The 12,838-nt window shown below is 35.5% G+C and overlaps 1 pseudogene; it reads right to left on the reverse strand.

Moving 5' to 3' along the window:
* Window positions 1–6,064: 6,064 nt before the first annotated feature.
* LOC131743113 (DNA endonuclease RBBP8-like) lies at window positions 6,065–8,767 on the reverse strand (annotated as a pseudogene).
* Between the last annotated feature and the right edge of the window lie 4,071 nt (window positions 8,768–12,838).

A 12,838-nucleotide genomic window follows, 5' to 3' on the forward strand; every position in this document is an offset into this window, starting at 1 on the left:
CTGAAATAATTCCTCTCTTTTCTATAAAAAAAACAAATCTTAAGACTCTTGTTTGTAAACTATGGAAAATCTCTGAAATTAGCCTCCATCCACCAGGGAAAGAGGCATTTCTAAGATTGTATTACCATTGAACAGTAGACTCATGTATTTTTGTGTGCAAAGGTAACAAATATTTAAATTAAAAGGACATTATATTTTTTAGATTTTTCCCCCTTTTTTTTGTTTGTTTGTTAGTTTCAGACCAGAGGGGGCCAGGTTTGCTAATAATTATTTTCTGTTTATAATGCATTATCAGAAAGATTGTGTAAAAATACTGAAGTAATTCTGGTGAAATCTGCTTAATCACAGATTCCCAACCACTGGGGTTTGTCTTAATTTGCTTGGGCTGCTCTAAAAAAGTATCACAGATTGTATGGTTTATAAATGATAGAAATTTATTTCTCACAGTTCTGGAGAATAGGAGTCTGAGATCTGGGTGTCCTCACTGCTGGTGAGGGCCCTCTTCTAGGTTGCAGACTGCCAACTTCTTGCTGTGTCCTCACATGGTAGACGGGATGAGGAATCTCTCTGGGGTCTCTTTTATTAGGCTATGAATCCCATTCATGACTTAATCACCTCTGAAAGGCCCCATTTCCTAATACCATCAACTTCAGCATTAAGTTTTCAACATATGAATTTTGGGGAAACACTTTCAGCCAATAGCAGTATTTTTCTTCAATTATTGAATATGAGAATCATCATTTATTAATATTAATATTTTTAGATCATACACAAATAATTCTATGAACTTTAAGAAATACTTTAGCATACTAAATGCATCAAAGTATAGATTTTGAATCCATTTTCTTCTATCTCTCCATATTACAGCTTTTGTGTACTATATATTGACTGACAGAGAGATGAAAGGGTTATTCAGTGAGAAATCACTCCATATTTTGTTAAAATTATAGAGCATTTTCTGAGCAAGTTATGAATTTCCAGATTTACCAACCTAAATTAGTATTTCTTAATTTAATAGAAATAAAGTGCAAGAAAACAAATCAACTGGCTGAATATAAAATAGGACTTTCCACTTAAGCTACCCAGCATGTAAATTAATATTGTTACAAACAGTATAATTCTTGCCAGATTTGATGTGCTTTATCTGCTATTTTAAGTGGCAGAGCAAGGACTGGAGGGGTGGATGTTGAGAAAGGCAATCATATGCAGCCTGTTGACCCTTGGACCTGCAACATTTTCTTCATGGAGATAAGGAGACTTGGGAGCCTATGCTGATCATATCACCTTATTTGGTAATATCTTCCCCCATTCTGGATTTGATGTGTACTTTGTTCTGCTTAAGAGTGTATATCATATAGCACCTGGCCAATGTCACTGCTCTAATCTCTTCTTGGAAGAGAACAAATGGGGTCCTACACCTGCAGCATGGGGTGATGCACACCACCATCTCTCCCTGTTTCGGCTGCATGGGGTGGTGAGGAGGGAGACCACTTGGCCTTGGGGACTGTCACTCACTATCGAAGCTGATCTTACTCCATCTCTTCTCAATGAGGAAAGCCTTGCTCCATCCAGTGTCTGTGTAAAGTTGGGTTGTTGTGTTTTTCTTGGGCATTCTAACACCTGAAAACCAGGCGGCAGTTGACATCTTGGGACTGCTGCCCCTGGTGACAGACATTATTATGCTCTTTGCTGTCTTCCATGAAGTGGGACACCTCCCAGGAGGATGTTATTTGCCAACAAATGTACTAATATTGCTTATTTTAAGTTATCTTTTTGAAAGTATTAAACATGATAATTTATCTTTTGTTTAACTTTTGTTTTACTTAAAACTGATAACCAACATATATGCTAAAACCAATTAAATAGTACATTGATGCAAATAGCTAAGAATACTTCCCAAGTGTAAAGTCAGGTATATAACAGCTTGACATAGTTAATAACACTTTTTTTTAAGTGGGTAATGACATTATTCTGATAATCAGCTCATTTATATCCCCCTTGGGGAAGAACATTTCTTGATTTTACAATGATTTCATATATGTCCTTATTAGGAAATAACATTTTTTTTCAGATTCCTTTTTTTTTCAAATTCTTTCCAGATTTCAGATTCCTTCCAACACATTCCCTGTAGCTATGTGTTGCCATAATTTCTGGGCAAATTTTAACTTGCACCACTTTATATACAACAACCTGCAAAATCTTTTCTCTTCTACCTTTTCTCCAGAGAAAAATTGAAAACTATTAAGAAATTCATTTAAGTGCTTAGAAATAGTGTTTCTTCTCTTTGATTCTTTATTTTCCTGCTCTGACTCATGTATGAGGATTATTCAAACCCTTAGGCCTGCTGCAACTTCAAGAGAGTGTTCCACCTGTTTATTAGAGTGGTGGGAAGCTTTGTTCCTCATTATTCTGGTAATCAAATCTTTCTCTGGAGTCCTTGAATATCAAATCTTCTTTTATATTTTATTCATTTTAGACTTTGTAACCTTTTATTCAAATGCTCTTGGCCCTATTTTTCTCTTTATTACTTTTAACACAAAATAGGCTTTTAGAAACAATTGCATTCACAATAACACCCATATTTAGTTAAAATACGTATAATTAAAATGATTGATTCAGAAGGAAGTAATCTCAAATTGCATCTCACAAAATAAACTGAAACAAAATAAAATAATCAATATAAGTAAATGTAGTCATCTTTAAGAAATATAACAAATTTTTGGAAAAATGTAAGTTTGTGACAATGTCAGCAATATTTTAAATGTATATTTTTCTAATACTTTTAAACCCTAAAAAAGGCTATCTTTTGTTGGTTATTATCCTTTTTAACAGAAAAAAGTTTGAATCATAAAATCTACATTTCAATTTGCTATATAGGTACAAATAAAAATAAATAAAATATGTGTAATTAGACATTTGTGGAGAGAATGTCAGCTGCTTAACAAAATGTGTGGTTTTCTTCCTCCTGGACTTGTTTCTCCTCCAAGTTTGTATTTAGTTTTGGGCCTGTGACTGCATCCTAGCCCATGACATTTGAGAAGAGATGCAGTGGGCCACTTCCATCTTGACCTATGAATACCACTCAAATCCCTCTTCTGTTTTCTTTCCTTCTGATGGTTACATATCTCTTCCCTGGGCAGCTTTGGTGCATTCATGACTTCCTAAATCAAACTCTCTCTGTCCTTGAGCAAGAAAGCCAATATTCGTCTATTCCCAGATTTAGAAAAAAATTCAATTCTATTAAGTCACAGAAATGTAGGTATTAATTTATTATAGCAGATACCACAACCTTAATTAATGAATTGTTTTCAGATAGTGTTAGATAACAGGGAACTGAAAAATAGCATTTCATGTTTCTTTTTCTTGTGAATTCACCTGGATAAGAATTCTAATTTAAGACAATCAATTGAACCAATACAAAATTTGATAATATTTTGTTACCTTATATCATTAGTATTTTTTAAATGTATTCTATTGAGGCAATGTTGATTTATAACATTATATAAGTTTAATGTGTACATTATATTTTTTCTCCTGTATACATTACAACTTGCTCATTATCAAAAATTTAGTTTCCATCTGTCACCATACAGTTGATCTTTACCCAATTTTCCCTCCCCTCCCCCCTCCCCCTCTGGTAACCACTACTTTATTCTCTGTATCTATGTGTTTGTTTTGAATTGGTTTGGTTTGGTTTGGTTTGTTAATTAATTTATCTTTATTTGTTTCTTTATTAGTTTTTTATATTTCACATATGAGTGAAATCTGATGGAAGAGTTCCTTTCAACACTTCTTGCAAGGCAGGTCTAGTGTTGATGAACTCCCTCAGCTTTTGATTGTCTGGGAAATTAATTATGCTTCATATCAGAATGATAACTTTTCTAGATAGAGTATTCTTTTTTTTTTTTTTTTTTTGTGGTATGCGGGCCTCACTGTTGTGGCCTCTCCCGTTGCGGAGCACAGGCTCCGGACGTGCAGGCTCAGCGGCCATGGCTCACGGGCCCAGCCGCTCCGCGGCATGTGGGATCTTCCCGGACCGGGGCATGAACCCGTGTCCCCTGCATCGGCAGGCGGATTCTCAACCACTGCGCCACCAGGGAAGCCCTAGATAGAGTATTCTTGGTAAACTGTTTTTATCTTTCAATATTTTGAGAATGTGATTCTATATCTGGACTGTAGGGTTTCTGCTGAGAAATCTGCTGATTGCCTAATGAGAGTTCCTTTGTAGATTACCATTCTCTTTTCCTTGGCTGCCTTTAAAATTCTTTCTTTGTCATTTACTTTTAACAATTTTAATGTATATTTGCTTTGGAGAAGGTCTTTTTGTATTGAGGTATTTAGATGTTCTCTTAGTTTCATGGACTTGTATATCTAGCTCCTTCCCCAGGTCTGGGACGTTCTCAGCTATTATTTCTTTAGATAACCTTTCACCCTTTTACTGTTTTTCTCTTTCTGAGATTCTCATTACCCTAATATACCCTTCCAAAAAGAGTTGGATAACTCTTGTAAAATTTCTTTATTTTTTTTATATCTTATTTCCCTTCCATCTTCTATTTGTATCATTACCAGATTTTTACCTTTGAGTTTGCTAATTTTCTCTTCCGTATAGTCTGCCCTATCTCCAATGCTTTCTTATGCATTCTTCACTTCATTTATTGAGTTTTTTAGCTCCAGAATTTCTCTTTGGTTCATTTTTGGAGTTTCAATACCTTTAGTAAAGTATTCCTTCTGTTCATTAATTTTATTTCTGATCTCATTAAAGTGCCTTTCTGAGTTTTCTTATAGCTCATTGAGTTTCTTCAGAACACCTATTTTGAATGCTCTATCAGTTAGATTGCAATATTCCATGACTTTAAGTTTGGCTTTTGGAGAATTGTCATTTTTTTTCTGTGGTATACGTTACTGTGGCTCTTCATGGTGCCTGATGAATTCCCTTGTTGTTGCATTTGAAATTAAATGACAGGTTAGAAGTTAAGGTCTTGTTTTCTGGTAGGTGACACTAAAACACAAGTGTTCACTTTCACTTACCTGAGCTGCCTCTGGTTCTATTTGAGAGTTGGTGCTTTCCAGCCTCCACCAACTCTGTAACAAATGGGGATTACTGCTTTCCCTATAGGTTTTTATGCCTCCAGGGTTGTTGTTGCCTTGTTTCTGCCAGCTTCGCTGTCATCACTGGGATAGTGGGCTCTTCCCTTGTATCCAACATCCCCTGAGTCACAGGCTCTGCCACCATGGAGAAAGGGGGGACAGTAGGAGGAGAGCTGGGGTCACACAGATGTTTCTATCCTGTCTGGTATCATAAGGCTTGCTGGTTCTGCACTGCAGATGAGTAAGATGGGGGCTGAGGTTGTGGGCACCACAGTGACTAGAGAGACAGTGTACCAGTCCACACTGCCATGGCTACTCAGTTAACTTTAGCTACGGGCACTACTGTTGTAAGGAGGCCGGGATCCTGTGTGCCACCTTCCCTGTTGCCACTGGCTGCTCTGAAGCTGTGGACTCAGCTACTGCAGTCAGAGGGCCAGGGTGGCAGGCACCAATTCTGCTATTTCCCAGGCTCTGCCTCTTCTATGTGTTCCAGTCCACCCACTCTTATATGTACAGATGTGTGGAATTCTCCAGCTTCCTGCTGTATTGAGAAGAAACACCTTTGTTGAGTTGTGGATATTTTACTAGTTGTAGTTTGAAGGGGATAGAGAAAGCTTTTTCTTCACTTTGCCATATTGCTGACATCCTGTCTTCTTTTAAATTGATTATTTTTCATATTTTCAAAATGGTAATTAGGTATTACCAAAGAAAGTAATAAACAACTCTTAACTCAGAGTGCAAAATAAAAGGACCTTATTATTTTAAAGGTGCAAAAGCAAGAAAATACAACATAAACTTATCCACATTTTTTAAGTAGTCATCTGTGTGATAGGTAAATGCCATTTAAAAACACTTGCAATAGAAAAGTGATTTGTAGGTCAGTTTACAGAAGATCAAAAAATCAATGTTTAATACCAACTTTAACTATAAATAACTAAAAAGAAAATTGTCCTCTCTTCTCTTTTTGCTTCAACATTTATGTCTTCTGCTCTTTGCATTTGGCAGAAAATATTGCACTGTAAGGCTGCCATCTTTTGGGATGAGGACAAGAATCAAGATCTTCTTTAATGTAACCTCTTTCCATGTAAGTCTGAGTGGAAAGAAAACTAACTTCCCATAAATTCTCTGGTGTGTTGGGTGGAATGTAGCAAAATTGGGGTCCAGCAGGAAGCCAACTTCTTTCCTCTTTCTTCTGCTGGAAAATCTGCATAATAAAATTTTACATTCCTTACATGTGTGTCCAAGCAAATTTCTTCTCTTCTTTTTTCTGAACCATCTCAATATGAGGAAAATTTTGTAAGCTACTTTCTCTTTCATCATCTTTAAAATATGGCTCCACAAATGCTTTCTGTTTGACCTTATCTTGTTTATCACCATGAGTGTTTGTTTTTGTAGTAGCTGACAACACCTTCTCTTCATCTGCTACTTGGGGGAAGCTATCCGCCAAACAGGATTCATATTTTTCATGTGTAGTCTGATCAAACATATCTTCCAAGCTATCATTCATTTTTCTTTCTCCATTTGGACATTTTTCTCCCTTCTACTTTTGCTTCTTCATTTTTGAAAGCATAGTTTCACTAACCAACGTACAGTCCATGTCTACTGTCTCTCCTCCTGCTAATATTGACTGACTGCCATCCTTTATATCTACTACAGTAATATCCATTTTATACTGAGAAAGGTCTGCTCTTGGATCTATACTCTATGGGCTATTTTCAAAGGATACATCTTGGTTGTTTGTGGAGACTTTATTTTAGCAATTCTACATGGATTTAACAGAAGAACTAGTTCAAATTCACATGCTTCACAGATTGACCTGGTTTTTATTTTTATAGGCTCATGAGAACCAGCACCCTTCATGTCATCAAAAAGATTCTCTTTCTCTAAACTTTCACGTGGATGCAGAGGGATTCTAAAGATAGGATTTTCTTCCTTTATTTGTAACAGTGTTTTATTATCTGGAGATTTACTCAAGGACTGGAAAAGAGACTCCTGTAAACAGAGCTCTTTTGGTTTAACCCACAGCTCCCACTCAAGGCTCCCACTCAAGGGCTTGAAGAAGAGCCCTTTGGAACGGGCTTCAAAACTTCATAGAGTCACTTGCCTAAATCAGAGTTTAGAATTCTCACTTCCTTGGCTTTTCTCTTGACACTGGATAGCTAAAAATCGATCAGACATATCCAGAGGTTTATCCATCACATAGTCTCCATTCATGGAAGAAAAATTATCCAGTGCAAAAGGAAAAGCATTTTCTTTATCAAAGGAGGTTTGGGGGCAGCTTATTTCATCTTCACTTTCATCAATTTTCTTCCTTTTGGTTCTGCATCCCAATGATTTTAGGGGTTCTACATGTTTATCAGTAACAGTATCTTTAGTGTGATCAATACTATCCTGTTCACTTAGGGGTTCACATGTATTTCTATTTATAAGCATCTGCTTATTAGAAGATGACTGGTTAGTGATCTTGTTCACTTCAGCTCCAAGATTATGATGTGTGAAAAGAGCACCATCTTCAGATTTTGATCTAGGTTTCTCTACACTATAATTAGAAGTGTTGCTGAAAGGCACTATTTTCAGATTTTTGTTTTGTTTTCTTTTGTGTTTGTTTTTTGCCCCAGTCTCTAAAAGAGAAGGGAAAAAAACTTGTATTCAAACCTAAACTACTTTTCACATTAGAGGTAGCTCCAAGTACAGGAAATGATACCTGAGTGGTCAGTTCTTCTTGAGGAGGAGTCTTTGAACTAGAATCTGAAAATGCTAAACTATCTTCACCATTTCTTCTAAATTCCTCAAAATGTCTTTTTTCTTTTTTTTTTTTTTTTTTTTTTTTTTGAGATCTCATTCCAGGCAGTGGTAGAGCTCATCACCAAGAGGGATCCTAGGGCCTCAAGATTCATATTCATCTTGAACACTAAGTCCAAGTGTTTCAGTAACAACTGTAGCTAAATTTTCAGGAGAATAACTGCTTTTTCCATATGTTTTAGCCATTGGAGCTCAACTCTGATCACAAGTTTTGGTCACTAGAATTTCACTTTCTTTAGGTTTATGTTGTGGATGAGTTGAAGACTTTGATACTTTTTTCAATTCATGTGCACATGCAGAATGCTCCAGTTTAGTATGTTTTTGTTCTATGTGTTGGACGTGGAGGTTCTCCTTTCTTCATAGCTGGTTAGCACCAGAAAATGAAAATGTTGTTATTGATGAATCTGGAATAATACCTTCTTCAGGTTCAAGTTCAGTTGCTTGATGTGGTTGATTATTCTCAATTTTCTGCAGCAGCTATTCAGAAAACATTTTATTTTCTTCCTGTAGGTATTTTTTCATTCATAAGCTCTGTGATAACTTTAAGATTTTGCTGTTGAATATTTTCAGACTCTTGTTGTTTCTTCCACTTATGTTCTTCAGTTACTGCATAGTGATCACATAATCCTGCTCTTAATTGATCTTCTAAAACTTTAATGGTTTCATGAAGGACTTTCCGTTGCTCTCTCAGATGTTGATTTTTGGTGAAGAATTCTTCTAGTCTTTGTGCATCTAAAATTCATTCCTTTTTCAGTTTGGTTACTGTTACTTGTAAACCTTGTACTTCTTTATCATGATACTCCTTTAGTTTTATCCAAAGATCCTTAAAGTCATTAAATACATCTGCGTTTCCACAACTGCTTCCGGAGACAGACATCTTGCTTAATACGCTCCACACTTCTACTGCTTAATGTTTTCTGACCTTTTCTATTACATTATATAGGTCTGAAGTTGTCTTTGGCCAGTTTAAATGCAGCTTGCAAGATTGCTTTGAGATTCTTAAAAGCCACAGCAAGGATGCAGGTACACTGTGGGGCTGGGCAGAGAAGACAGTTTGCTTTTCTCCTTGTTTGCCATTTGTTTTTCTCCCAGTTCCCTCACTAATCGACCAAACTGCCAGTGGTCAAGTCTCACCCTAGGGACAGCCCGAGCTTTTCAGGTATGGGGGAGGGCCCTAAACTGATTGCTGATAATCATTAACTTAAAAAGAAACACCACAGTCAGTCTGAGATTTTATTCTCATACAATAAATATGCTTTAGAGGATATTGGCAATACTAAAGCCTGTTTTGGTTTTGGTTTTGGTTTTATCTCCTCATTTTAATGACATATAATTAATGAAAAGCTCTTTCCTCCAAAATTATATATATATATAAAATACAATATTACACACACACACACACACACACACACACACATATATATATATATATATATATATATATATATAATACTTTGCACTTTCCCTTCCCTTTCAGCATAACAGAATCATCTTCAGTATATGACAGGGAGGACTGGAAGAGTGGAAGAAATGTAATGAGGAAAAGCAGAGTAAATAAGCTTGTGAGTACAAATTTGCAACCAATTTTTAATGAAGATTCTGTGTCTTTCTGTAGTGATTTATGACCATAAAACCCATAAATCCAGAAAGGTGTATTTTACTACCATTTTAAGCTTGTATCACTTCCTATGTCCAGATAAATACAAAAAGTATATAAAATATACAAAAATATATAAGACATATCCCCCCCAAAATAAGAGACAGTAGCTTACTGAAGCATGTCTCCTTTTAATTGATATGCAGTCTACATAGGCAAACATTTGCTTAATCCTGGGTTTAAAGGGATCCTGGAAAGCTTCTTCCCTAAAATGGAACCTATAAGTTCCTAAAACTTTTAAACAAAAAATATAACAATAAAAGCAAAAATATAATTAAAAAAACATACTCTGAGAAATATTAATGTATTCATGTTAATAAAAATTTGTATTTTTAGAGACTTATATGAGTTTATTATACCAGAATTCCTTAACTGGATTTCTAGCTTCTTAATTTATGACCTTGACTTCATTACTTTGTTACTTCATTCATCTGAACTAGGTTTCTTTATCATATAAAACAGGAATACAAGGTACCTTATAGGTTTACAGTGAGGGTTGAATCAGACAGAACAATTTCTAACACATAGAAACTGTTCAATAAATATAGTTTGTTATTGACATTGTAATTACTAATAATAGTAGTGGTGACAGCGGTAGTAGATTGGAAATAACAGTTGTTAGTTTGGTTATTTTTCAATTTTTGCTTGGTCATAGGGGTATCTGCCCAAAATTCCTCTTAGATAAATGGCAAAATTCTCAAATCATTTAGAATCAGCTGCCCACACTGTTTTAAAAAATTGAATCAAAAAAATAGTATTAACATTCATGAAGATAAATTTAAGTGAATTGATTCCTAATTGTTAGCTCAAAAAAGCATATTAGTATATAGTGACATTTTATGCTTGCCGCAAATGACATCCAGACAACAGCTGTAACATTTTGATCTCCAAATGTGCCACATTGTAACTTCAAGTACTAAGCTAACCTTGAAAAATTTAAACAGACTCAGTTAGAGAAAATCAATTATCTTGTTTTCAATTCAAGTTAATTTTGCTATGTATTTCTTTTTCATGGCAAAAAGCATTGCAGTTCATAAGCAATATTTAAAGCTTTGTTTAAAATCTCTTGACTTAACATTCAAGATGCTGACTGTGGAGTCTCAAAGACCTCTGGGACAACATTAAACACAGCAACATTCGAATTATAGGCGCCCTAGAAGATGAAGAGAAAAAGAAAGGGACTGAGAAAATATTTGAAGAGATTATAGTTGAAAACTTCCCTAATATGGGAAAGGAAACAGTTAATCAGTCCAGGAAGCACAGAGAGTCCTATACAGGATAAATCCAAGGAGAAACACACCAAGACACATATTAATCAAACTATCAAAAACTAAATACAAAGAAAACATATTAAAAGCAGCAAGGGGGCTTCCCTGGTGGTGCAGTGGTTGAGAATCTGCCTGCCGATGCAGGGGACACGGGTTCGTGCCCCGGTCCAGGAAGATCCCACATGCCGCAGAACGGCTGGGCCTGTGAGCCATGGCCGCTGAGCCTGCGTGTCCGGAGCCTGCGCTCCACGGTGGGAGAGGCCACAACAGTGAGAGGCCCGCGTACCACAAAAAAAAAAAAAAAAAAAAAAAAAAAAAAAAAAAAGCAGCAAGGGAAAAACAACAAATAACACAAAAGGGAATCCCCATAAGGTTAACAGCTGATCTTTCAGCAGAAACTCTGCAAGCCAGAAGGGAGTGGCAGGACATATTTAAAGTGATGAAGGAAAAAAACCTACAACCAAGATTACTCTGCCCAGAAAGGATCTCATTCAGATTTGGTGGAGAAATTAAAAACTTTACAGAAAGCAAAAGCTGAGAGAGTTCAGCACCACCAAACCAGCTTTACAATAAATACTAAAGGAACTTCTCTAGGCAAGAAACACAAGAGAAGGAAAAGACCTACAAGAATAAACTTGAAACAATTAAGTAAATGGTAATAGGAACATACATATCAATAATTACCTTAAATGTAAATTGATTAAATGCTCCCACCAAAACACACAGACTGGCTGAATGGATACAAAAACAAGACCCATGTATATGCTGTCTACAAGAGACCCACTTCAGACCTAGGGACACATACAGATTGAAAGTGAGGGGATGGAAAAATTATTCCATGCAAATGGAAATGAGAAGAAAGCTGGAGTAGTAATTCTCATATCAGACAAAATATACTTTAAAATAAAGACTATTACAAGAGACAAAAAAGGACTCTACATAATGATAAAGGGATCGATCCAAGAAGAATATATAACAATTGTAAATATTTATTCACCCAACATAGAAGCACCTCAATACATAAGGCAAATACTAACAGCCATAAAATGGGGAATCAACAGTAACACAATCATAGTAGAGGACTTTAACACCTCACTTTCACCAATGGACAGATCATCCCAAATGAAAATAAATAAGGAAACACGAGTTTTAAGTGATACTTTAAACAAGATGGACTTAATTGATATTTATAGGACATTCCATACAAAACCAACAGAATACACATTTTTCTCAAGTGCTCATGGAACATTGTCCAGGATAGATCATATCTTGGGTCACAAATCTAGCCTTGGCAAATTTAAGAAAATTGAAATCATATCAAGTACCTTTTCTGACCACAACACTATGAGACTATATATCAATTACAGGAAAAGATCTGTAAAAAATATAAAAACATGGAGGGTAAACAATACACTACTTCATAAAGAAGTGATCACTGAAGAAATTAAAGAAAAAATTAAAAAAAAAATACTTAGAAACAAATGACAATGGAGACATGATGAACCAAAACCTACGGGATGCAGAAAAATCAGTTCTAAGAGGGAAGTTTATAGCAATACAATCCTACCTTAAGAAACAGGAAACATCTCAAATAAAAAACCTAACCTTGCACCTAAAGAAATTAGAGAAATAAGAACAAAAAACCCCAAAATTTAGCAGAAGGAAATAAATCATAAAGATCAGATCAGAAATAAATGAAAAAGAAATGAAGGAAATGATAGCAAAGCTCAATAAAACTAAAAGCTGGTTCTTTGAGAAGATAAACAAAATTGATAAACCATTAGCCAGACTCATCAAGAAAAAAAGGGAGAAGACTCAAATCAATAGAATTAGAAATGAAAAAGAAGAAGAAACAACAGACACTGCAGAAATACAAAAGATTATTAGAGATTACTACAAGCAACTGTACACCAATAAAATGGACAACTTGGAAGAAATGGACAAATTCTTAGAAATGCACCACCTACTGAGGCTGAACCAGGAAGAAATAGAAAATATGAACAGACCTATCACAAGCACTGAA

Source organism: Kogia breviceps, chromosome 16, assembly GCF_026419965.1.
Source record: "Kogia breviceps isolate mKogBre1 chromosome 16, mKogBre1 haplotype 1, whole genome shotgun sequence".
Lineage (NCBI taxonomy): Eukaryota > Metazoa > Chordata > Mammalia > Artiodactyla > Physeteridae > Kogia > Kogia breviceps.